Here is a 26,657-nt window from a genome sequence, read left to right on the forward strand (position 1 = left end):
GACAATTCCTAAAGAAAACATCTAGCATATATTCCTCGATCTTTCGAAACTAACTTCGACCTAAAGAAAGAATATTTAGCTCCATACATCTTACTCCTTTCTTACCTCTTCAAAGAGATATCCTTGATAAATTAAAGAAATAATTCATCGATAATATAGGAATCAAAATGAAGAAACTAACGTAGAACTACTGGTATTATATATATCTACTTACAACGGCCTTCTTTCGTAAATCTTCCAATATATTGTATTTATTAACTACCTAACTACATAAAAGCTACTAGCGACAACAAACTGTCTAAACTAACTTAGAAATACATCAATAAGATATAGAAAAATCACTCGAAATTATATCTTCAATCTTCAAATAGATAGCATTGAGACTACTAAATAACAAATAGTATCTAAAATTGTCCTCGATCTTTAGAATAGAACCTATACCGAAAGAAATAATATTTAACTCCTTACATCTTAGTTCTGTTTTCAATATTCAAATAGCTATCCTTGAGAACATAACTTAAGAAAACATATCGAATAAATACCTAGATATTTAGACACTATCTTCTACATCCATGAAGACGATTTCAATACGTCCTTCGGACTTATTTCTTCACTCTACACCGATCTTTCCTTGAGTCTATAAATTCCGATAAAAAATATATGTTTTTACTCAATAGAAAGTAAATATCCTCTACCGAAAGGAATTTTTAATAGATACTTCATATTGCTCATTTAAGCACAAGACAAATTTATCTACTTAATAAAATTAAAAAATAAATAATCTCGCCGCAATTCAAAACTCTATCGAAACTAAATAAAACCAAATGGAAGACGATATATCTCAGTCAATCTTCCTCATTTCGTCCCTCGTCCCATAGATATAATAGATACAATTAAGAACTATATAGTATGTCTATTCGAACTAAATATTAAGAAACGAACTTCGAAAATACTGTAGTAGATGTAGATAATTCATAGTCCTCATTTCTAGCCACTTCCCAGATCTATCCTTAAGAAATTTACTAAACAAAAAATATCTAATATCGACCTAGATCTTTCGAAACTAAATTCGACCTACTGGTATATGATTTAGCTTCTTCCGTCTCCTCTCTGTCGTCCCTCTTCCTCTAGTTTTTCTTAGACAATTCCAATGGCCAACCTATATCCTATAGTCCTCAATCTGTCGATACGAACTTATACCTACATGAATATGATGTATATCATTCAGTCGCACGCCTGTCGTCCCTCTTAACACATCGATAACGGATACTACTAAAACAGAAAAAGGATCTATACTAGAAATCAATATGAAGTTACTAACTAAACCAAAAATGTATATGTATTATATCATTCATAATCATAAAATCTTAAAACTTACAAGATATCTTATTAAGACACTAAAGCCTGAAAAAGTCTATAATATAAACATCGATCTTTCGAAACTTACTTCTAACTAAAGGAATAAGATTAATCTACTTCATTATCCTAACTGTCGTCCCTCGTCCAAGAGGTATTCTTAGACACTTCCTATTGAAAAGCTCAATCAGATAGTAATCAAACTTTCGAAAATAACTTAAACAGACAGGAAGATGATGTATCTTCAACCATAGCCCTCCTTACGTCCCTCGACACAGATCTATTCTTGAGAATACGAAACCCTAACTAGAATATAATAGAGAACAAAAAAATAAGTATATACATTATAAAACAAGGTATAATTATAAGCTCATTCATCTTCAAACGTAAGTCACAATAAAAATATAATGTAATAATTATATAAAGAACTACATAGTCTCTAATCTAGAAAAAAAAAATAAGAATAATACTTAACCATCAAGCTATTCTATTACTAACCATAACTCGAACTTAATTAGAACAACTACACCCATATCATAATAATTCTCTAAAGCCATAAATAATCTCTACTATAGTCATCGCTCTTTCAAAACTAAATTCTACATCAATCAAGAAGATTTATCTACATACATCTTCCTTCTTTTTTGCCTCTTCCAAGAGCTATCCTTAAGACAATAACTAAAGAGAAAATCTATCATCGAGTACTCGATCTTTCGAAACTAACTTCTAACTAACTTAATAATATTTAGAGTATTCCTTCTCCTAACTATCGTCACGCTACCTAGAGGTATTCTTAGACAAGTCCGATGTACAAAAACACGCAGATATTCCTCAATCTTTCGAAACTAACTTCAACCTAAAGGAAGACGATGTAGCTCCATACATCTTCCTCCTTTATTCACTCTTTCAAGATCTATACTTGAGACAATTAATTACTAGAACATAGATCAGATAGTACTCGAACTATAGAATATTTTGTCAAACTCACGCAAGTAGAATGAGATAAATAACGAGGCATTCGTTCTTCAAAATTCCAATAGCTATCATTGATACAAAACATAAAGAAAAAATAAAGAAGCTAGAAAACAAAATGACGAAAATAAATACTAAATAAAGTAATATGATTTATCTTCTTCCGTCTCCACCCTTACTTCCATCTTCCAAGAGGTATCCTTAGACAAATCCTCTGGAAAAAATCGAGCATATAGTCCTCTATCTATCTACACAGACTTCTAACTTAAGCAAGAAGAGTTAGCTCAATCCAATGTCCTCCGGTCGTCCCACGTTCATTATCGATTATTGAGAAAACTAATAAATAAATTGTATAGAAATAATACCACAAAATAAAGAAAAATCAATATAAAAAAAGGACGACTAATTAGAAAAAAAACACTTAATCCTATTTAAAATCGTAACATAGCGATCCTTAATAAAAGTAATAATTAGAAAAGAAATCAGATCGAAAACAATCTATAGTAAACAAAATCACCATTCCTGAATATGATGTATCTTATTACATCGTCCTCCTGGCGTACATATTCATATATATATTCTAGAGTAACTAAAACAATAAATAGTCGATATGAAAGTAAACGCTCTATAGAAAATTCCGAAGCCAAACCTTACTACGTAATATATCAATCCAGATTCCTTCGGTCTTCCCTCTTCCAAGATCTATACTTAAGACAATTCCTAATGAAAAAGTTTATCATTGTGACCTAGATAATACGTTAATTACGTCTAACTTACGGACTAAGATTTCGATACGTCACTCGTCCTCCGGACTACACTCTTCCAAGAGCTATTCTTAGACAATTCCTCTTGAAAAAATCTAGCATATAATACTCAATCTTTCAAAACTAACTTCTACCTAAAGGAAGAAGATTTAGCTCCTTCCATCTTCCTCCTTTCTTCCCTCTTCCAAGATCTATCCTTAAGAAACGTCCTTAAGAGATCAACTTTATTAGAGAAATCAAACTTTCGAAAATTACATCTACATACCGTATTAATATTTCGAACCAACCATCTGCCGTATTACTTCCCTAGACAATTAGATATCCTAGTGACCATTAAACAATAAAAAAAATCTAATAAATTCATCAATATATAGACAATAAATAATACAAAAATTACTATGATGTATATCATTAAGTCTTACCCCTATCTTACCTCTACCAAGAGGTATCCTTAGACAATTCCTCTTGAAAAAATCTAGCATATATTCCTCAATCTTTCAAAACTTACTTCTACCTAAAGGAAGAAGATGTAGCTTCTTCCGTCTCCCCTCTTTCTTCCCTCTTCCAAGAGGTATCCTTGAGACAATTCCTCTTGAAAAACTCTAGCATATATTACTCGATCATTCGTAACGAAATTCAACATACAGCAAGTAGATGTATCTCCTTCCATCGTACACCTTTCTAAACTAGACCAAGATAAATTAAAGATACAACAAAGAAATAAATAGTATATAATTTAGACATAAATATAAAGTAAAGAAAGTATCAATCACGGACTTAGTGAGTTAACATTCAACGTCCTCATTTAGACCATAGAAAACTTTAGATTAAGGATTATATTAATACATAAATAGACGCTAATCTAGAACTCAAGATTAAAATACCAATATCAAACAACAGTACGAATAGATATCTACTTCCATCTTCCTACTTTCTTCCCTCTTCCTAGAGGTATTTTAAGACAAGTCCTCTAGAAAACATATATAAGTGATAACACGATATTAAGTAAATAACTTAAACATAACGGTTTTTGTTAGAGATAATTCCATCTTCATTCTTACGTCAAAATACAAAGTTATATTATTAAGTAAACAAATTAAGTGATCATCTCTAATCTCTAACAAGCTATTAAAAAAAATACTTAACCCACAATGACTTAGATGAAGAATCTTAAATAGTATTTCTTTCGGACCTCGTCAACTATCGATTCTTAGACACTGACTATGTACATCAAACCTACGATAGTCTACGAAAGTTCAACAAGAACTTAAAAAAACCGGAAGACTAGGGAGATTCATCAGTCGCCCCCCTTTAGTGCATAGATAACTTTCTATCCTTGAGTAAATTAAAAAGTAAAAAATCTATACGATATTACGAGAACATACAAAAATATCTTAAACCAAAAGGAATTAGAGTTAACTCCTTCCATTTTCCTTCTATCTTAAATCGATAAAGAGCTATCCTTAATAAAATTCCTCTAGAAAACATCTAGCATATATTCCTCGATCTTTCGAAGCTTCCTTCTTCTTGAAGGAAGAGGATGTGGATCCTTCCCTTTTCCTTCCCTCTTCCTAAAGCCATCCTTAAGTAATTCCTTTGGAAAATATTTAACATATATTCCTCAATATTTCGAAGCTAACCTAAAGAATGAAGATGTAGCTTGTTCCATCTACCTCTTTCCTTCCCTCTTCCTAAAGCTATCCTTAGACAATTCCTCTGGAAAGCATCTAGCATATATTCCTCAATATTTTGAAATTTCCTTCTTCCTAAAGGAAGAAGATGAAGCTTCTTCCGTCTCCCCCCTTTCTTCCCTCTTCCTAGAGCTACCTTTAGATAATTCCTCTGAAAAACATCTAGCATACATTTCTCAATCTTCCGAAGGTTCCTCATACATAAAGGAGGATGTTGCTTCTTCTTTTTTCCTCCCCTCTTCCTAAAGCTATTCTTAGGCAATTCCTCTAGAAAATTTCTAGCACATATTTCTCAATCTGTCCAAGCTTCCTTCTGCTTAAAGGACGAATATGTGGATTCTTCCTTTTTCCTTTCCTCTTCCTGAAGCCATCCTAAGTGATTCCTCTAGAAAACATCTAGCATATATTCCTCAATATTCGAAGCTTCCTTTTTCTTAAAGGAAGATGTGGCTTCTTTCTCCCCTCTTCCTAAAGCTATTTTAGACAATGCCTTGGGAAAGCATCTAGCATATATTCCTCCATCTTTCGAAGCTTCATTCTTCTTAAAGGCAGAAGATGTGAACTCTTCCTTCTTGCTCCTTCCTTCCCTCTTCATAAAGCTATCCTTAGACAACTCCTCTAGAAAATACATATTACATATTCCTTAATCTTTTGAAGCTTCCTTCTTCCTAAAAGATGAAGATATAGCTCACTTCTTCTTCCTCCTCTCTTCATAGAGCCATCCTAAGTAATTCTGTTGGAACACATCCAGCATGTATTCCTCAATCTTTCGAAGCTTCCTTCTTCTTTTATGCAGAAGACGTGGATTCTTCCTTCTCCTCCCCTCTTCTTAAAGCTACCCTCAAACAATTCCTCTGGAAAATAAATATTATATATTCTTCAGTCTTTCGAAGCTTCCTTCTTCCTAAAGGAAGAAGTGGCTTCTTCTTCCTCTGGAAAGCATCTGCCATATCTTCCTCAATCTTTCGAAGCTTCCTTCTTTTTAAATGCAGAAGATATGGATTCTTCCTTCTTCCTCCTTTCTTCCCTCTTCTTAAAGCTATCCTTTGGCAATTCCTCTGGAAAACATGTAACATATATTCTTAGATCTTTCGAAGCTCCCTTCTTCCTATAGGAAGATGTGGCTTCTGCCTCATTTCGAAACTTCTTTCTTCCTAAAGTAAGAAGATGTGGCTTCCTCCTTCATCCTTCCCTCTTCCTAAAGCTATCCTTTGGCAAATCATCTGGAAAACATGTAGCATATAAACCTCAATCTTTCGAAGCTTCCTTCTTCCTAAAGGAAGATGTGGCTTCTTCCTCATTTCGAAACTTCTTTCTTCCTAAAGTAAGAAGATGTGGCTTCCTCCTTCCTTCTTCCTAAAGCTATCCTTTGGCAATTCCTTTGGAAAACATGTAGCATATAAACCTCAATCTTTCGAAGCTTCCTTACTCCTAAAGGAAGATGTGTCTTCCTCCTTCTTCCTACCCTCTGCTTAAAGCTATCCTTAGGCAACTTCACTAAGAGCAATCCATAGAAATGGGGCAAGACACTTTACCCTATCTAATTCCAAATTCCCCGCCGAAGCAACTATTAACCTCAATTTACACCTAAAACTGCAGCAATATCATTCTCATCCACAGAATTGCCCAATATATCATAACCTGCAGCAACAACTGCTGTAGAACGAATAGATTTGTAACTGTTAGATTGGTCCGTACCAAACATTCCTCTATTAAAGATTGATTCTTGGCGCATAAAAAAAAGGAAAAAAAAGTTTAACAATACCCTATTATTGGCCAGCTATAAAAAATTAACGCAGAATTCTGTAGAAAATACCCTCTATAAAGAATGGAAAAAAAATCGTAATATTATATTTCGTTTTGAAGGTAGTCCTATTGTAGTTCAAGTCAAATAAAAAGAATAATAAAAACTCCAGACCCGACAATTTGGCGTTGTGCGTTATTAAATGGAAAAAGACAATATTTCAAATTCATAAAAAACACTACTAAAACACAAAATAAAACAATTAGTTAATTAGTTAAATGCAATTATTTAAACTTGAAACGGACAGGAATTATCGCAAGTAAAAGCTATTATTTTTTTTTTAGTCTAGCTAAAAACTTGGCATTTGCACTTATTGAAAACTAAACAGATTCCTTCAAAATTGCCAACTGATGTTATGTAGGTTGTATTTAGCAAGAAATTTCTATACGTTTAATCGAAATGGAGTTAATGGAGAAAGATACTAACAAAAATAATCAATATACAAATTACTGATCAAAATGGAGCAGTATATTAATATAAATAACAATATATAATAAAATAAATAATGATAAATACCAATATAATCATAAAATAAAATATTAATATAAATCATAGAAACAAAAATTTTCTAAAATAAGAACATTGAATCGGCTGTCAAAAATACAATAATTTTATGATGTCCTTGCTTAGTTCGAAGTATCCGGACTAAACAAATGTTATCGTTGATTAATATATCGCATAAATATCCGTTATAAATGTAGTATGGGATAAATACATACCGATTTCAATGATCGTATACCGTTAATACCGATAGTATATCGTATGATGTCGTTATCTTACTGTATATATTCTTTATCATATGATAAATATTATATATCAATATTTATATCAATATAAATGACAATATACTGTTGATAATGACAATATATCTATGATATCGTTGATAAATAGCCTAAACTCTCCCCCTCAAAATAAAATGTAGCGTATGTCCTTCCTTCACTGACTTACTGACTGAACTCCCGTTCGTCTTTCCCAAGACAGTGGGTGTAGTTCCTATAAAAACTTCCGCCTTCTGCAGATGTTGAAGATGTGGCTTGCTGATTGATGACAAGTTGTCTTTCCATCTCTTCGGCGGGTAATCTCTATGGCGAGAACCGTGTAGTTGGCCATCGAAGACTATCTTTGGGATACGGGCATTGTCCATGCGTTAGGTATCCTACCTATTTAAGTTGTAATGGTTTATTAGGTCGTGGAGGATGTGTTTTTGGAGATCAGGCCAGGAATCCCCTTCCCTCTTGGTAAATTTTTTCCTGGAAATTTCCCCTGGAAACTTTCCTCCACAGAGAAAATTATCCCCGTGATAATTTTTGTATTCCAGGGAGGTGGGGGGGGCAACTGCCAAGCCCGTGAAACTTTTCCATAATGGTTTAAAAAGTCAAAAATGCAATAATATTTTTTCTAGCACCCGTAATTTTCCCCAATTACGTAAACACAAACTGGTAAACCCTCGACTGCTTAAACGCAAACTGGAAATACATATGATAGAGGTCCTATCGCAGTAGGTCATAATAACAGTTCATCGTCTTCCTACACTAAACATTTCCAAACATTCTGTCGAAAATAAATATATTTAACTGTCTTCCATTTAATGCCCGTGACACATTGTAGTCGCACTTGTGGATAAAATCAAGTTCACTCTGGACTATAGCGCCAATAATATACCCGTGCGTAATTAAGGAGTTGAGCTATGCTCAGTTATCAAGTATAATTACCACTCAGAGTAAAGGCACAATATTTTGAAATAAGAAATCATGGAAACTTGTAACATCAGTTTTCCTATCTGTGTGATGAATCCAAGCATGCAAAGACAAAGCATTTGCAGAATTTTGCAGCATTTGCAGAATTTTGAAGCAAATTGGTGCTGATATAGGCATTCCTTGAGCTTTTAGGAAGAACAAAGAACACAAACATAGATCAATGAACACAAAAACATGAGATCAAATAGGAGATTAAGAACACGAACAACAAAGAACGCAGATCATTTACGAATCTCGGCAGCCATCAACAAGTTAGACAGTGGCGTGGCTGGAGTCTTAAGTAGTTACGTATTAACGCCACAACAGCTACAGATTTTGCGGTTTTTTAAGTGGCGCCAAACAAAACACAAACAAACACAGAAACAAAACACAAATCAGACTAAGGTGGAAAATGGACCGAGAATAGAGATTAGATAAAGTGCTTTGAATGTTGAAAGTGTTTTGATTTTAAATAAAGTGTTTTATTTTTGATTAGTCAGCAAAATTTTAGGCGTAAAAAAATTACTTTTAGGTATAAAAGTCCCAACTGCAGTTCACATTGTCTTAAATTATACTTCCATAACTTAAATTTACCAAAATAAAGTTTCATATCATGAGAATTTTGTATATTTCCGTTTGTTTGCTAAAATATTTCGGTCCTGAAAAAAAAAATGAAATTACATCTTGTTTTGTTTTTGACACATCCAAAATACACATTTTCATAGCACTAAAAAATGGCGTCAAAAATCAGCAAACAACAAGGCAGCGAGGAATCCAAAAGATAACTACGTGGGCATACGAGAAGCAAGATTGTTCTTTATTAGCGGAGGTGCATAAGCACAACTTGTGCTCCTGTAGCGTCAATCGTTAATACATGAGTAGGACTACCCTCCAAATGTTCCCAGGAATGAAGGGGGATTAGGAGATTAATTTCTACCCAACCTCCTCTCCATATTACATCAAGCACACTTAAATTAAAAATAAATACCTTCAACGATTTTTATTCTCTTTGCAATGGCTTCAATAGGTACGTTGGGTGGTAGCTGTGGCTCTAAATCAACAGTAGGTACAATAGTGGGGGATGATAGGCCTCTTGGTGGACGGAGTGGAGTCACTGTAGCTACAGTCGAAGGCGATGATCCTTTCAGGTCCTCCAGAACAAACTAAACAAAAAAAAAAACAAAATAAAAAAAAAAAGATTTATTAATAAAAACCTAAAATAGCCCGGTACCACTTGGGGATTTATGTATATTTTTTAGTACTTTCGCATATACCTTTCGTGTTATATGGACTGTTCCCCTCCCCCTATTACTACTACTATTTAAAACTCGCTACAGTACTAAGTCAGTTGAGATCAACATAGCTGAGCACACCCTTCCTATAGGCTGCACCAACTAGGCTTCTTTTGAATATTTTCGACATTTCTTTTTCGGTTTATTATATGTTTTTGGTATCATATCTCTAATGTTCCAGTGCTTCCGGGTGTCTACTGTTCTTTTTTTGTCCTTTGAAATTATAAAAAAATTTCCTATTTTATTACAACAGCTGCACTACTCACAGACCATCCAAAAAAGTTTTAACTCCGGAGAGCGTGCTACCAGAATGCGAGGTATCTTCTCGGTTTCCATACTAGGGTAAGTAGTTCTTAGGTCACTGGGAGATATGGCGTCATATACCCTAATCCTGCCACTGGCAGAAGCAGTGAAGCAATGAACGACAAGGAATAGGCAGAAATGTAGACACATGTAGAATCATCAGACACAAATCCACAGACACCCGAACCAATGGGAAGCAGAGCTCAAGATTCTAGTGTACAATCGCCTCCTCAAAAGGAAACACTATACAATTCTGAAAAAACAACTTTTAAAAAACTCTAAAATGCTTATTTAAATCATTCCTGAAAGGAGTTCGCTTTACTTTACCCCATTCCCACCACTAACGTGCAAATATATAGCCCAAACTATATATTCCCTCTGCATTTTTTCATTAATCACTCTTTTCTTCAAATAAATTTAACGGCAAACAAGCAACGTCGGCAAGATCAAGAAACGGAGAAATACATGGAGAATACGCAATTTGGGTTATATATTTGCATATTACAAGCGGAGAGGGGGAGGGGGTGTAAAGCAGCATGAAGCGCTTTTAGGGGTGCGATAAGTAAGTATTTAAAGACTCTTTTAAAAGCGTTTTTAGGATTATATAGTGTTTCCTTCTGAGAAGGAGTCAAAGATGGATCTAGAGCAAAATATTGGAGGGGGGGGCAACGTGACAAGGGCACAAATAACTGACCAATTGACAAGTTTGTTTTAAACAAAGAGTAAAAAAAGAAAAAACGGAATGAGGGCACCAGAGAAATATTGAGGGGGCACGGTCACCCTCCCCCCGCCCTCCCCTTGATCTATCCCTTTGAGAAGCGAAAACACAGAAGTACTGGGCTCAATGTGTCAGCTTATTACATGAATAAATGGAGAGCCAAGCAAAGTAACACAAAGATCTGAAGACAAAAAAAAATCAACCAAGAAAAAAAAAATTAAGATAAAAGTCACGAGGAAGGAAGTAAAAGAGGCTACAAAAGCGGGATTACTTTGCAGTCCGAAGCTTAAAGCTAAATCTATTATGCACAAGTCCCCACCTCCTAACAAAGAGCAATCTTCAAGACAAACTAGGGAACGTTTTGTAATAAAAGAAAAACTAGGTACAGGAAAAATATTTCATTATATACATCTGAAAGAGTGACTAAAATGTTCCTTTTCCACATGTCACCGAACAAATTAAGTCACTCTTATCGTAGCGGTGGACAAGCTTCGAAATTCCTTCGTCATAGAAATCCGCCTTCTGCGATCTCAGCCACTCAGTGACGCATGCCCGGAGCTCGTCGTCGTCATCAAAACGCTGTGTCACTAGCCAGTTCTTCATCTTCAGGAACAAGTGAAAATCACTCGGTGCTAGTTCAGGACTGTAGGGTGGATGTGGGAAAATCTCCCATTTGAATGAGTCAAGAAGTTCTGCAGTTCGATTTGCCGTGCGAGGTCGAGCATTGTCATGAAAAAACAACCTTTTTGACGATAATTTTCCTCGGCGCTTGTTTTGCACTGCTCTTCTAAGCTTGCGCAATGTTTGGCCGTAACGATCAGAGTTTATTGTTGCACCACGCTCGAGAAAGTCAATAAGCAGCACACCTTGCCTATCCCCAAAAAACAGTGTTCATAATCTTCCTCGCTGACAAGGTTTGCAAATTTTTATTTGGGGGGGGGGACTTGTGTGCCCCAACTTCATGGACTGCAATTTTATCTCGCAATTGACGTGCTTCACCCACGTCCTCGTCACCCGTTACGATTCGATCCAATAAAAAATCACCATGTGTGTGGTAGGCATCAAGAAATGTTAAGGGTGCTCCCATTCACTGACCTTTATGGAGGTCTGTAAGCATTTTTGGCACCCATCTTGCACAAAATTTATGGTAGCCAAGCTTGTGAGTTACAATTTAAAACAAAAAAGTCCATGAAACTTGTGGGAATCAAAGCGAACGCTCCGTTATTGTGAAGTGACGGTTTTCACGAACCTTCCCGTCAACTTTGGCGAGAAGATCGTCTGTCACAATGATCGGGCGTCCACTCCTCTCTTCATCATGCACGTTGGTTCCGCCATTTTTGAACCAGATACACCCTTTTCTCGCTGAACTTTCAGTCATTACGTCGTTGCCATACACTTCGCACAGTTGCCGATAAATTTCTATAGGTTTTTGCTAACAAAAACCGTATTACGGACCGCACTTCACAACTGGCGGGATTTGAAATTGCAGCGCCCATTTTAAATTAGAATATTGGGATAAAGTGCAGCGCTGAGATTTTCTCGTTCTCGAGGCTGGATGCCGACCTGGGGTCCCGTCATATGAACAAATTTCTTAACGTCCCCCCATTAACAAAGTATTTTTCGTAATTTTTGATATAACAGTCTCTTTTCAAGGCAGGGTGCCTTAATTTCGCTCTCAAGAGCAGTACTTAAAGGGGGGAGGGGAGGTTTGCTTCCTACGTAAATTTAAAAATATATTTTTACATAATCTCATTAAAAACCCACCCTCCATCTTTTAAAAGGTGCCTAAAAAGTATACAATAATAACAACTCTTGCTTCTTTACCTTCAGGAAATTCCTATTTATTCAGCTGTAAGTGTTGTTTCCAGTTTACCTGCACAACAGAAGGACAGCCCCCCCCCCTCCCGATGCATGCATAAAATCCCAGACTACTATTTTGATCATCTTTTTGTTGTTGTTTTTAATTGACATTTTTGGTGTTCTCAATCAAAATTTGATGAGCAATACATACAAAATAAAAGGCAAATCATTAAACACAGGACACTTTAGAGTTTTGAAGAAAAGAAGAAAGCCAACTAGATTTTCTTATTACTTATTGTTTATTTTCAATAAAAACGATCTTAATAAATCCAGCTTCTTAAAAAGACCCAAAAAATCATTTTAATCGCTCCCTTCCCGTCTAATATTTTAGATTGGCTCGGTCTCAAGTCTCACCTCCTCAAGCTTCAAATTTGCATCGCTCTAACATGAAGATTTAAGCAATTCTGAGTGACAGAGTTTTTGTTTTGTTTTTTATTTTATCGAAAAAAAAAAATTTCAATCGTTGTCTTCAGTTCCTATACGAAACAAAAGTTATTTTGCATAATATACATTTTTCCGTTTGTAATTTGAATCGTGACTCCCAACCAAAAGAAAGTAAGAAATAAAAGAAGAGTTCACGCAATTCAGCCCCAAGAATGTTACCCTAAATCTGTTTTGATGGGTTTAACAATTCCATGTACTTACATAGAACTTATGGGGGAAAAGGTCAAACAATAAAAAAAAAATTAAACACATTTTAAAAATTAACAAAAAAGTAGATAATTTATTTTCCCAATAATATATGAATATAAACGAAAATGAGGGGCACAAAAAGCATTGGGTTTTACATAAAATTAAATAAAAAAAAACAAGTTTTTTAAACTGAAAGTAAGGAGCGACATTAAAACTTAAAACGAACAGAAATTATTCTATATATGAAAGAGACTGTCCCCTCCTCAACGCCTCGCTCTTTACGCTAAAGTTTTTATTATTTTAAAAAATAAAGTTGTGAGACAGAGTCAAACTTTAGCGTAAAGAGCGAGGCGTTGAGGAGGTGACAGTCTCTTTCATATACAGAATAATTTCTGTTCGTTTTAAGTTTTAATGTCGCTCCTTACTTTCAGTTAAAAAAACTTGTTTTTTTTATTTAATTTTTGAACGTTTTTGAATAAATTCAGGTTTTGATCTTGGCTCACCGTACATGAATAATTAAAACAATATTTTAATATTAATTTACATTTATTTAGTTAAATGGCTTTCTCGAAACTTGTTTAATTTTATTTACGAACGTTTTTATTAGTAATAAATATACGTAACTTACGAATTAACTTACGTAACGAACTTCTATATTCATATATTTTTAATACGTTTATTAGGGGGTTCGCCCCCTATTCAATACCTTGCTCTTTAAGTGAAAGTTCAAATTTTGTCCCAATTCTATAGAAATCACCGCTTAATCACAAAGGCCGTTAATTAGAATAAATAGCTCTTATGAAAGTACTAAAAAATCTTTGGCTTAAAGAGCGTGGCATTGACTACGGGGTGAACCCAATTATATATGTAATATTTTCTGTTCGTTTAAAGTTTCGATGTTGCTGCTGTTGCAGTTGAAATACTTGTTTTTTTATATTAAATTTATGATCTTTTTTTAAATAATGCTGGGAAGTCCGGCGTCCCCTTCATAGCAATGTCCCTTCCCCCATGAAAACTTCCTTCATGGAAAGACCCTCCCATATAACCACTGACCCACCCACCCCCCAACCCCCCACGACCAGGAAAAATCTCCCCTGAAAACGTCTGTATACTTCCAAATAACCAATACTATATGTTAACATTGGGTAAAGTTCATAACTTTCAGCCCTCCCCCCGGGAAATTAGGGGGATTAAGTCATCCTAAAACACATACTTATAATATTTTCGAACATGCTGAACAAAATGGCTATCTCAAAATTTTGATCAGATGACTTTGGGAAAAAAATGAGCGTGGGAGGGGGCCTAGTTGCCCTCCATTTTTTCTGGTCACTTAAAAAGGGCACTAGAACTTTTAATTTTCATTCCAATAAGCCCTCCCACGATATTCTAGGACAACTTGATCGATACGATCCCCCCTGGAAAAAAAAAACAACAAAAACAAATAAACATGCATCCGTGATCTTTCTTCTTGCAAAAAATGCAAAAATCCACATTTTTGTAGATGGGAGCTTGAAACCTCTACAGTATGGTTCTCTGATACGCAGAATATGAAAATGTGATTTTCATTAAGGTTCTATAATTTTTAGAGGGTCTTTCCCCCTTTTTTCGAAAATCAGCCAAATTTTCTCAGTCACCTAACTTTTGATGGGTAGGATGAAACTTGATGAAACTTATATATTTGAAATCAGCATTAAAATGTGATTCTTTAGATGTATCTATTTGTATCAAAATACCGTTTTCTAGAGTTTCCGTTACCATTGAGCCGGGTCGCTCCTAACTTACAGTTCGTTACCACGAACTCTTTGATAAACCCCAAATTTATCTAGGTTTTAAATGCATAAACGGGAAAAGTCGATGAGTTGAGGAAAACAAATAAAAAGATCAAATTATGCAAAAACGAATTGATTTTTTGCGCCAAATTTTCACTTATATTTAATATTTTCAATTTTTTTATTTTCAAATTAAAAAAAAAATAATGTCTCATCCAAGATTACAGCCTAAGTTAAAACAGCCTCGGGATGTGCTCTTACCGTTGCGCTATACTGATAAAAGTGGGAAGATAGTTCACAAATTAAAAAAAAAAATTGTGTGACAAAGAAATAAAAGGAAGATGGAACAAAAAGATCAGTGAGTTAATAAAGATTAACTGGAAATGATTTAATTAAAAAAAAAATAAGGGGGATAATAAAAAACCTATAGTTCAATAAAGAAACGCCGAGAAATTTACGTTTTCAGGGGGTTGGGGCCCCAGTCCAGCCTGCGTGGTCCCTATGAATAAGTTTTTAAGTAGACTGTAAGCTTACCCTATACAGATACAAGACTGTTAACTTCTTCATAAAAATGGCATTAGTTTGGCTGTCGTTTTCTAAAGCCAAATATTTAGTGATTGTCCTTTTCTGAAGAAAATATGCTGAACACACAAGCAGTACCATTAAATTATTCGTTTTATAATATTTCCGAATATCATCGCCCCTTTTCTGAAAATACACCCACCCCCCTGATGGTCCGGGTTATAGCCCTAGGAATATATTAGAAAAAAAATCAACCTATAAAATTCTTACTTTACAAAATGAAAGAACACGAAAGAATGTAACAAGAAAGAATGTCATCACAAGATTCGACACAACGATTAAATGTTTTTATCCAGTTATATATGGGACCTCAGATGGGGAAGGGGGTATAATGTCAAAAAAGTGACCATGATATTTGGAAAAAGTTTAGCATAAAATCGAAAATTTCGGCTCAACTAACCCACCCCCCTCCTTAATGCTTAGATATAATCAAAAATGGCTCATTTTTACAGTTTCATATATTTTGTCAATACCTTTTCATATACAGCTGTTCATAATACCATATAAAAAGAGCAACTTTTGTATATAACCTGATATTATGTCAAACCAATCAAAAGGGGGGGGGGGGTGAGGTTGTTACGGAAAGATTAATACATATATCATCAGTATTTGTCAATTAGCTGATACACACGTAAGATAGATGCGAAAGGAAACTAGTCAAACGGGGCTCTGTAAGTAGAGAATTGGATCCCAAAGCGTGGTTTGACATTGTGTTACAGTATTTAAACTATTGTTTTTTGAGATTTAGGGGGAAAAAGTACATAGATTAGGTTACGTATTTAATATATACTATGCATCACCCCCCCCCCCCGAATGTGCAAATATATAGCCCGAATTTGGTTCTAAATTTTTATATTTTCATCATATTCAGTTTTACTTCATTAGCATTAACTAATGAAGCTAGCTCCGTCTCCATATAATTTTAGTAGGACTGCTGATGGAACAAGATTCAAAGTCAACTGATGAAATTGAAAGCTGGTGAGGTGATTAACTGACTATGGTCACTTGTCACTAAACAAATGATAATCTTATGCTCATGAGAGGAATGTTATCTTAACTTACTATACGAGTAAGGGAAATGGGTATTTTCTCATCCCAATAACCGAGTGATTGCTTGATAAGATTAAATGACCGCAATATGAAAAAATGTCGATACTCATGTCAGTGTAATTAAAATGGGAACATCGGATTTTTTCACGGGGGAAAAATATATTACTCAAAAAATGTGAAAATTCCTCATTATTCAAAAACGTAACATAGTTGTAACATAAATTCAAAAACGTAACAAAAATGTAACGTTTTTAGGACCGTAGCGTAAAACGTATCGTTTTATTTAAAACGTAGCGAAAATGGTAGGAACGTAACCTCGGTGGCAACCCTGATGCCGACTGAAGCTACGACGCCTACGAGCACGCGCACGCCAAAGCATACGTGATCGCCGCGCGCCTAGCGACGTCAGAAGGAAACGTCCCCTAGTTTCTGAATAGCCCTCGTATTTACGAAGTGAAATTGTGTTTAAGCTATCCTTAGCTACAGATATAGAGATTTTACGTTATGAATTAATAGCTAATAATAAAAATTTTAATAATAATGTTTTAATAATAAGTTAATTTTACTATACATGAATATATTATATATTTATTTATTATATACGATATGAATTACAAGCGATAATTAAACAGTACATGTGTCACGTCTTCTTAAAAAAGAAGATTATGGATTTATAATGTACTTATCAAATTTCGGGAACGAGGCCTAAAAATGGGTAACAACCCCCCCCCCCCCCCTTCCGGAAAAAGCCATGCCTTTAAGGTTTGTCAGGCACAAGCTAATTACGGTTAGCAAAGCAATATATTGGTCAGCTTAATCAGAGGCAGCACTATAGCATCACCTATAGTAAAGGCCATCCGGCTCCAATGTTTTATTTTATTTTTTCCAGAGGCACTTCATATGGAAGGGGTTGTCACACAAACTTCGGAGGGGGCTCATTCGATTGGAAACCCGAAGTTCTGGTTTTCTTTTTTAGATTCAAAAGTGATCGGAAGGCAACTAGCATCCCCCACGTCCTTTTTCCCAAATGCATCCGATAAAAATTTTGAGATAGCCATTTGGTTAAAAATAGTTCAAATATCATATAACAAAATTTCCGTTGTCAACAAAACCCCCCAGGGCCCGGAGGCAGGCGTTGTAAGTTATGGCCTGGGTGCATATATGGTTCTTGTGAAAGGGATGCTCGTATAAACTACCGAAAGGGCTAATTTGATTGGAAATCCAAAGCTCTAGTTCACTTTTTAAGAGTCAAAAGAGATCCGAGGGCAACTAGCACCCCTCCCCATGCCTTTTTTCCCAAATGCATCCAATAAAAATTTTGAGATAGCCATTTGGTTTAAAATAGTTCAAAGATCATATAAAAAAAACCGGTGTCGACAAAACCCCCAGGGCCCGGGGGCAGGCGTTGTAAGTTATGCCCTGGGGGTATATATGGTTCTTGTGAAAGGGATGCTCGTATAAACTATAGAAAGGGCTGATTTGATTGGAAATCGAAAGCTCTAGTTCACTTTTTAAGAGTCAAAAGAAATCCGAGGGCAACTAGCACCCCTCCCCATGCCTTTTTTTCCCAAATACATCCTATAAAAATTCTGAGATGGCCATTTTGTTAAAAATAGTTCAAAGATCATATAACAAAATTTCCGGTGTCGACAAAACCCCCCAGGGCCCGGGGGCAGGTGTGGTAAGTTATGCCCTGGGGACATATAGAGTTCTTATGGAAGGGATGCTCGTATAAACTTCAGAAAGGGCTCATTAGTTTGCAAATTGAAATTTTTAGTTCACTTTTTAATAGTAAAAAGAGATCGGACGGCAAATACCCACCCCCCTCCTCCTCCACGCCCTAATTTCATCAAACCCATCTGATAAAAACTTTGAGATAGCCCTTTTTTTAATAGTTCGAAGACCATAGGACAAAACTCCGGGGTCGAAACAACTCCCCAGGGCCTGGGGATAGGCGTTATAAGTTATGCCCTGGGGTCATATATGGTTCTTACAGAAGTGATGCTCGTATAAACGTCCACACTGATCTCGATCCAAAGAAATTATGCATTGTGTGTTTTTTTTTATATAATTTCAGAAAATTCACGGTTTTGTTTTCAACTAGGAAATTTTGCCGAATTTTTACGGCAAACCCAAAACTATCAACGAATTACGCCGAATTGTACGCCGCATTAACTTCTATTTTGCCGAAAATATCCCCGAATTTTTCTGAGTTTCCCCAAAATTTCATAAAAAGAAAATTTGGCTCTCCGATATCTCTACGAAAATTAATGTTACCGAAGATTATCGATTTGAATGTCTTGTTGGCGTTCATTGTGCTTTTTGTTAACGTTTTTATGTTTTGCAGAAGCCTAGTTAATTTCGGGAAAATTCGGGCTTAATGGAAGTGGTGTTACATTGATTAGTAGCTATCGCTTGATTAAACTTACCAGTCTTGTCTACAACTTAGCTTAATTTTCTTCTTCGTTTCGAATTTCTTTATTTATCCCTTCTTCTTGAGACGTCTCTCAACTAACACTAATTTAAAGAGGGTTGTTTTTCTAAGCATGTCAACAAAGTGTTTCCCCAATCTTTCTTTGCTTAGCTAAGTTTTCTGTTTACTATCAATCTTGGAAACAAATTAATTGTCTGCCTGTTTCTGAGGTTGTTAATTTTTTTTCCGAGTGCTAGGGAAATGGAAGGAATTGATTGAATATTATCAAATTGTAGATTAAGCTAATGGCAATCTTGCGAATAGATAACGGCTTTGCCATTGTTAAGAATAAAATCTATGATTGAATCCTGATGTAAAGAAAGGATGTATTTCGGAAAATGATTGTTTGATTATTATTATGTTTTTTTTTTATCAATCAATCTTTCAAGGCCTAATGTAAGAAAATCGTTGGCTACATTTTTTTCCGAAAACATTCAGCTGTGATTTTCTTCGGCTTATTTTTTTTGTTAGAAAAAAAAAATTCTTGAAGACAAAGAAAATGGTTGAAGTCGGGTGGAATAGTGAATAATTGAGGCGGTCCTTGTACTCATCGTATACGAGTACAAGGTACATCCTCCTATTATGGCTCCTCCTATTATGGCTGTGTAAGATATCTACAGGTTTTCCAGCAAAAAAAACCAAAAACAATCCCCTTTTTTTAAATCTGTTCCTTTGTATAGAAAAAAAACTATTATCATATACTAATTAAAAAATAAATGCTAAAGATAGCAAATATAGTGTTACTTATTACAACCATACTAGTTAATACTATACTGAGAAATTCTGTTCCGTAACAACTGAAATTCTTTGAATTTATTTACAGATTATAATTGAAAATCCAGAACAAGTGGCTGCAATCCTTGATTCAGAATGAGACATGGTTAAGCAAAACAGAAGAAAATCAGCTAATAAAAGATCTAAAGCCGAACTGGCCCGCCATGACAAAAACACAAAGAAATGAATATAAAAACGACAAACAGTTTTTTATTAAATTATTCTTATTAATAATTCTTATTAATATTCTTATTAATAAGTTTTTTATTTTTATTAAATTTTTTATTAAATTAAATTATTAGGTTTCTTATTAAATCTTTGAGTCCCCAAAAGTGGACGAAATGCTGTTGACAATCATTTTCCTAATTTAGGAACTGGTGAATGAATAGTTGACACAATAGGGCGAAGATCATTATTCTTGTGGATCTTAGCCAAACCATAAATTTTCGGTGCTGAACAAACTCTAGGGAAAAATCCATTATAAAATTGATATTTGTAAGTTGTTTGTTATTTGTTGTAAGGTTATTTTTAAGTTGCTTTTCGGCACATTCATGTCGTGTTTCTTTCGTGCATTTTTCTGTGGGATAAAAATCCAGTTTTTTTTTTATAAGTAATCTCATCTGAGATAATGGCTTTCATTTTTTGTTCATAATCACTGCTAATGACAGGTATTTAAATTTTCATTCGTCTCAACCAATTTCAGTAAAAAAAAAAGAGACCAGTCATATCATTGGTTGATAGAGTTTTTAAAATTTGTTCCCGAGAGTATATTGATAGCAAACAATTGTATTTGAGGGAAATTTTATTTTGTAACGGGTGTCATGTAAAATTTGTAAATGAAATAATAAAGAATAGGCAGATTAAGCATGAAAAAGGTAATAAAAACGAAGGCTTTCAAATTTTGGACACTACAATTTCCAATAGACGTTTCAATACCTTACATACCAATTTTTGGAGAGAAAATTTTACGGACTTTATTGAAACAAAATATATCAACTTGTTTTAAATCAATCAGACCATTAAATAACTTTCTAAATTCTGGAAAAGATATAAGACGCAACAGGTTGGCAAGTGGAGCGTTCATTCCTTGCTCTTACGAAAAATTTTACGTCGGTCGAACACACCAGCAATTTCTGGAACGTTTTATTGAGCACCGGAATTCAATAGATAATGCTATAAAATTTACAAACCTCAAACTAAAATTTACAAACCTAAAAATAAAAATTTACAATAATGCTCTAAAATTTACAAAACGTCCAGAAAGTTTTATTTCGGCTTTAGCAGAACATATCTTTAATAATCCAGACCATTTTGTGCAGTTCGAGGAGGCAACAGCCATTTGCAATGATAAAGGTTTCACTCATTGGGCTCTTGAAGCATTAGAAAAAAAACAAAAAAAACACACACACATTTTTGCAGGTTTATCAGTTAATAGAGATACTGGTAATATAAACATTGATTCTATTTATGATAAAATTAAAAAAATGAACCCATATTAAAAACAAGTATTGCAAAATGTCCCAGAGGTTAGTTCAAGTAACAAACCTAAGCGAATAGCAGCATCAAAAGCTATGCATAAAATTATGTCGCAATAATATATTCCTATATCATTTGTTATTTTAAAATTTTTAATCCAGCTACTTTTGAAGGTAGCTACAAAATGTAAATGTTAAGTAATTGTATATTAAATATTTTAGGTTAGTCTACTTTAGTTTTATTATGTTTTAGAGGTAATTACTTGGCAAAAAAAAAAAAAAAAAAAAAAAAAACTGTCATCCTAATACAGCAATTGAGACAAATGTGCACTTGAACGAGGTTTTGACCTTACTCATCTATCCAACTACCTAGGAAAAAACAGTATAACCAAACAATCAACCATATAGAAATGTCCAAATCCATGCAAAGTCGTCATCAATAAATGTAAGTCGTTGTAAATTTACAAGCAAAAGCACCTTAAATCTAGCGAAATATTTCCCAGTAGAACCTTCCATTAGGGCTCATCAGAAATTTTTTAGATTTTTTTTTTTTTACGCTGAAGACGCCTTGTTAGATACGGGCGAAATATTCGTTTGATTTTGTTGTTTTTCTTCGTTTTCATTTACTGGCCATAGATCCGTTTGTCATCTTTATATTCATTTCTTTGTATTTTTAAATCAGCTGAAAAACCGAATTTTTAAAATAACACATAAAGTGTTATCCTGTTGTATCATCCGATTATGATTCTGGCATAGATATGTTTATCTTCCAGAAAGAGTCATGTTTGAATTTTATCCTGAGACAAAATAAATGAGCAAGTATTCAAGAACAACAATTTTATTCTGAGAAAAAATATAGTCTCGAATTTTGTTAAAAACTAGATTTCGAAAAACAGCATTTGGCAGTCGCTATTACCAAAAGCTACATATTTGCATACATTGCTACATTACTCAAATGTTGGGTACCGAATGTATGTGAACAGCTTCTTAGAAAAATCAGTTTAGTTGATACCTAGGGACGGTGCAGTGGATGACGCCATGGCTCCTTATTAGAGGTTCCCGGGTTCAATCCCGCCTGTCACTAGGAAGTTCCACAGACTTCGCACAGAAATAATTTTATTAAATAATTTTTTCACATATATCTTAAATAATTTTTTCCCAATATTTTAGGCTAGAAGCCCTCGATATTAAATAAATCATGTGTCTCGTAATATTTCTCTTTGTTGGACTTTTAACTGAATTCTAAGGTAATAACGAGAAAATTTTTGATTCACTTATGATCTCCAAATGTAGTTTTCTTTTTGGAAACCTCAGTGAAATATAGTTTTTTGAAATCTCGTTAAAACCGTAATTTTTATTGTATTTCTTTTAATTTTTATATTAGAAGTCACAGATACTCAATATGAAAGGGTAGAAAATTCAAGAACTGTAGACTCTAAACAGGCAAATTAAAAGTGGAGCTAAAGCAGAGCCAACGTATTATCGTTGACAAAGTGAAGAGAAATGCGTAGTCAGAGAGTAATTTTGTATTTATCGGCAACTTATATAGAATAAATAATGGTAGGAATTTGGAAGGGGTCTGCCCTGTCATGGCGCAGTGGGATAGATCTCTGCTAGGTAATACAGAACGCAAAGTTCCATCTCAGCTGCAGCAACCCGCCGAAGGACCCGAAATTTGATTCCGGTGATAAGGCTGTGTGGAAGCGTCTCTATAATAGCCAAAATGAGTAGAAGAAGAACAAAATAAAGAAGGGGTCCCCATTCAATGGGAAATCCAAAGTTCCAGGGGCATATTCAGAGGCCGAAAGTGCTTAGAGGGCAATTACTCCCCTTGGACTGAAATGTCGAGGAACTCAAATACCTTGTGTTTATCGTAATACCAGTTGGTGGAGGTGAAAAATATATTTCTGCCCGCATATTAAAGGCGTGGGGGGCCTTCACCAGTCTAAAAAGCCCCTAGGCGAGACGTGAAATTTCAACAAAACCGAAGCCTGAGTCCACAAAGCATCCGTTCGAACTTTGCCTGAAACACTATACGGTTGCGAGAAGCAGTCGCTCAAGAAAGAAGAAGCGAGAGCGTTGGACACGTTCAATCACCCCTGTAGTTGTTATATACTCCGAACTCCGTCTTAAGCTATTTGGCCCTACCATACCACAGATCGAGATCAGCGTGGATGCGTTCGGTACAAAACCATCTAAATTAACTCCCACTGAATGATCCCTATTTATGTCATATATTCCAACTACTAAACAATAATAATCCTTGCATACGCAAAGGTTAAGGACGCTAAACGTTATCTACATATGTTTATAACAATTCCCTAGGTCTTTCCTTAGAATTAAGCTGACCAAAATATTGCTCCGCTAACCTTAACTAGCCTGCGCATGACAATCCTTAAAGTCATGGCTGTATCCGGGAGAGGTGGGGGCTTGTTACCCGGTTTTAGGTCTCGTCCCCGAAATTTCTGTTTATTTAGTACATCTGTACTAGTACATTTGTAACACCCCCCCCCCCAGAACGGAAACCCTGGATTCGGAAACCCTGAATGAAGTTCTTTTATTTTTGGTCAAAAGCTTATATTTTAGTCAACTGGCTTAAATTTTCACACAGAAGACCCAATCAGGTGGAACATAAATTTTCATTCTGATTACTTTTTCGAATTTCAGACGAGTGCTTTTGAACCCAACCAGGTCTTAAAAAGGGGAGACTATTTGTCTCTCCAGAAATAATGTCTTACAAAAACAAATCGTACATAAAAACCAAAGAAATTGGCAAGATAAGAAATAAGATATTTACTTTTAAATTACCATCACAAGTCCCGAAGGGCTGAATTTGTAATTCAGGGTGGCTTCCCCTGGGGAAAGGAGCAGTAACGTAATGGTCATTTGTTTTTTGGATTAATGAGAGGTAGAGTTATGTCTGGGAGCAAGAGGGGTGACCACTCCGCGTATTATGTTGAAATGATGTTGATTGTGGTTCTCGGCGTCCAGAAATGGACTGAGTATTTTGTATTATGTGCCAATTACTTTTTGTCTTTGTAAATAAACCTATTGAATTGAATTGGTAAACAAATAAAGTTTAAAAACAATAGTACACTTAAAATTGAAGATGTAGGAGACGGTAAAAATTTGTATAAGACTGATAATAAAATTGATAATCAGAAACTATACTAGAGTAGATTCTCTCTCTTTTTTCTTTGCTTAAATAATGAAAACTACTGCTGCTACTACTACAAACAACTCACCGCAGCACCAAGCCACCTGAGGCCAACACATCTACGCACGCTCCTCATCCATCCCAATCTATTTAAAACCTGCCTATTTACACCCTCCCAGGAAGTTCCCATTTCTCACCTCTAAAGTAAAAATTAATCCTGGGAATAATTTGGGGGTCAAGATAGAAATTCAGTGTGTTGAGGAGGGGGCAATTCGACCTCGAACCTTTACTGGGGAAGGTCAGAGAGAAGGTTTTAGAAATTGTAGTTTTCAGTATGCTTAAAACTCTTAATACCGTAGTTTAAGCCCCTGTAGGACAAGAATCTAGATACTTTATGGGTTACTCTCTATGGGTTATTTATACTCTCTTATACTCTCTAGATACTCTCTATGGGTTATTTATACTCTCTTATACTGTCTATGGGTTATTTATACTCTCTAGATACTCTCTATGGGTTATTTGATACAGCCTCGCATATCTCTTAACCTTTTTCTTAATAGCTTTCATCACTTCAGCATTTACACATTATTTTACTACCGACAATTTGTTCTTCTTTGTTTCGATAGCTTTTGTCTTTACTATACTAATTTAAAACTGAACTACGGCAATCTGATCACTATGATACCCTCCTTGATCTTTTTTTTTTGCTTCTCGACAGCCTGGTAGGGGGTTCAAGAGGGGGGGGGGCATTTCATAAAACCCGTATTTTCATTTAAACGTCAATAAAACCAAAGTTCTGGTAACACTTGCCTCCTTCTCCTGGAAAAAAAGGAGAAGAACGACGCATAAGACACCCCCCCCCGTCAACTCAATCTTTTTTGTTGGTAAGGATATAAATGCATTCTTTTATTTTATTCTATGATGATACCGCTATCATTATATTCCTCTCTGGGGGGTGGGTTACAAACTTCTTTTAATCGCATCAAAATTCGTTTACATACATTTTTAATATGTTTTTTATGAGTCGGACTAAAATTTCGGGGGGCGGAAGAGGGCAAACCCTGAAGCCCCTCTTCCTTGATACGGCCTTTCGTTGTAAGATTTCCTCGAACATCTTATTGATTACGACAGGAATCTTCAGCTTGCAATAAACTGCGAAAATGTTAATATTGCCGTCTTTAAGAGCCAACCCAGGATTTTTGTTCGGAGAGGGGGGGGGGAGGGTATGTCTTCGAAGAAGAGTTAAAAAAAAAAAACACTTTAAAAAGCGCATAAAAAATTTTATATGCATTTTTAAAATTTTTTTACAAGTTGGACAAAGATTTCGTGGGGGGAGGGGCAAACCCTGAACCCACCCTCCCCTTGGATACGGCATTGCTTTTTGTATGTTTTAAATATATCTAAACTATTGAGAAACGTAAGCTTACAGTGTTCTGAAACACCTTTCAAAATAGTTAATATTTTCACTTATTCGGTAGTTCAACTAACTTCGCAATTACGTTTGTATCCCTGAAAAGGTTATGACAGACTATAAAAAAGAAGTTTATAAGTTTTTATTGCGCTTTTTTTTAACATGCTTTTATTCTTTTAATACGATGCAAAATAATCTAAGATTACTTATCAAGAAAATGTTAGTTTCTAGATTTCTAGATAAATAAAAAAAATTCTGGATTTCCAAATCCTAAATAAGCTAAATTTACTTCGGGAAAAACAGTCATTTTTCTGGTAAATGATTTTGAAATAAGTCCAGTTAGGAAACTTTAGGTGGAAATTAAACAAGTAGTTAAGAAATGGAACAGATTGTCCATTTTAAAGTAACTGAATATAACAAACAAAATTTTACCTTATTTTTAGAATCATCGACTCTCAGTCTCCAGGATGGCCTCCGTTCGAGGTTATCTTCTGAAGGTTGGGCATTGCTTGTAGTAACAGAACTTGCGGAAGGCACCGTTGTAGAGGCAGTTGAGGCAGGATTCAGAGGCACGTTTGAGGAAGAAAGCTGAGGCTGTAAAATTTTGACTGTATCAACAAGTTTGCTAAATAACAAAGATGGACACATTCTACCATTTTTAAGAATACAAGTCCATGCTAATTAGAGCTCAGAAAGAAAACCTTATATAAGGTCCAAGTTTGTCCTTTTTAAGAGTAACAGATCACCGACAATATTTTTATATTGTCACATCACGACAGAAGATAACAAACCTCCCCACGATAGTAATAGAGACGGTGAACAAGTAAAAACAGCAGA

The 26,657-nt window shown here is 34.9% G+C and overlaps 2 protein-coding genes across 2 annotated transcripts in view; both read left to right on the forward strand.

Annotated features, from left to right (window-relative positions):
• Positions 1–26,657, forward strand: part of LOC148939138 (uncharacterized) — a 303,986-nt gene that overhangs the window by 165,972 nt on the left and 111,357 nt on the right. The gene's annotated exons all lie outside the window — the stretch shown is intronic.
• Positions 1–26,657, forward strand: part of LOC148939139 (uncharacterized) — a 258,930-nt gene that overhangs the window by 130,285 nt on the left and 101,988 nt on the right. The window lies entirely within an intron of this gene.

The sequence above is a fragment of the Artemia sp. Qi Xiang Cuo genome, chromosome 21 (genome assembly GCF_049724085.1).
Source record: "Artemia sp. Qi Xiang Cuo chromosome 21, ASM4972408v1, whole genome shotgun sequence".
In the NCBI taxonomy this organism is placed as follows: domain Eukaryota; kingdom Metazoa; phylum Arthropoda; class Branchiopoda; order Anostraca; family Artemiidae; genus Artemia; species Artemia sp. Qi Xiang Cuo.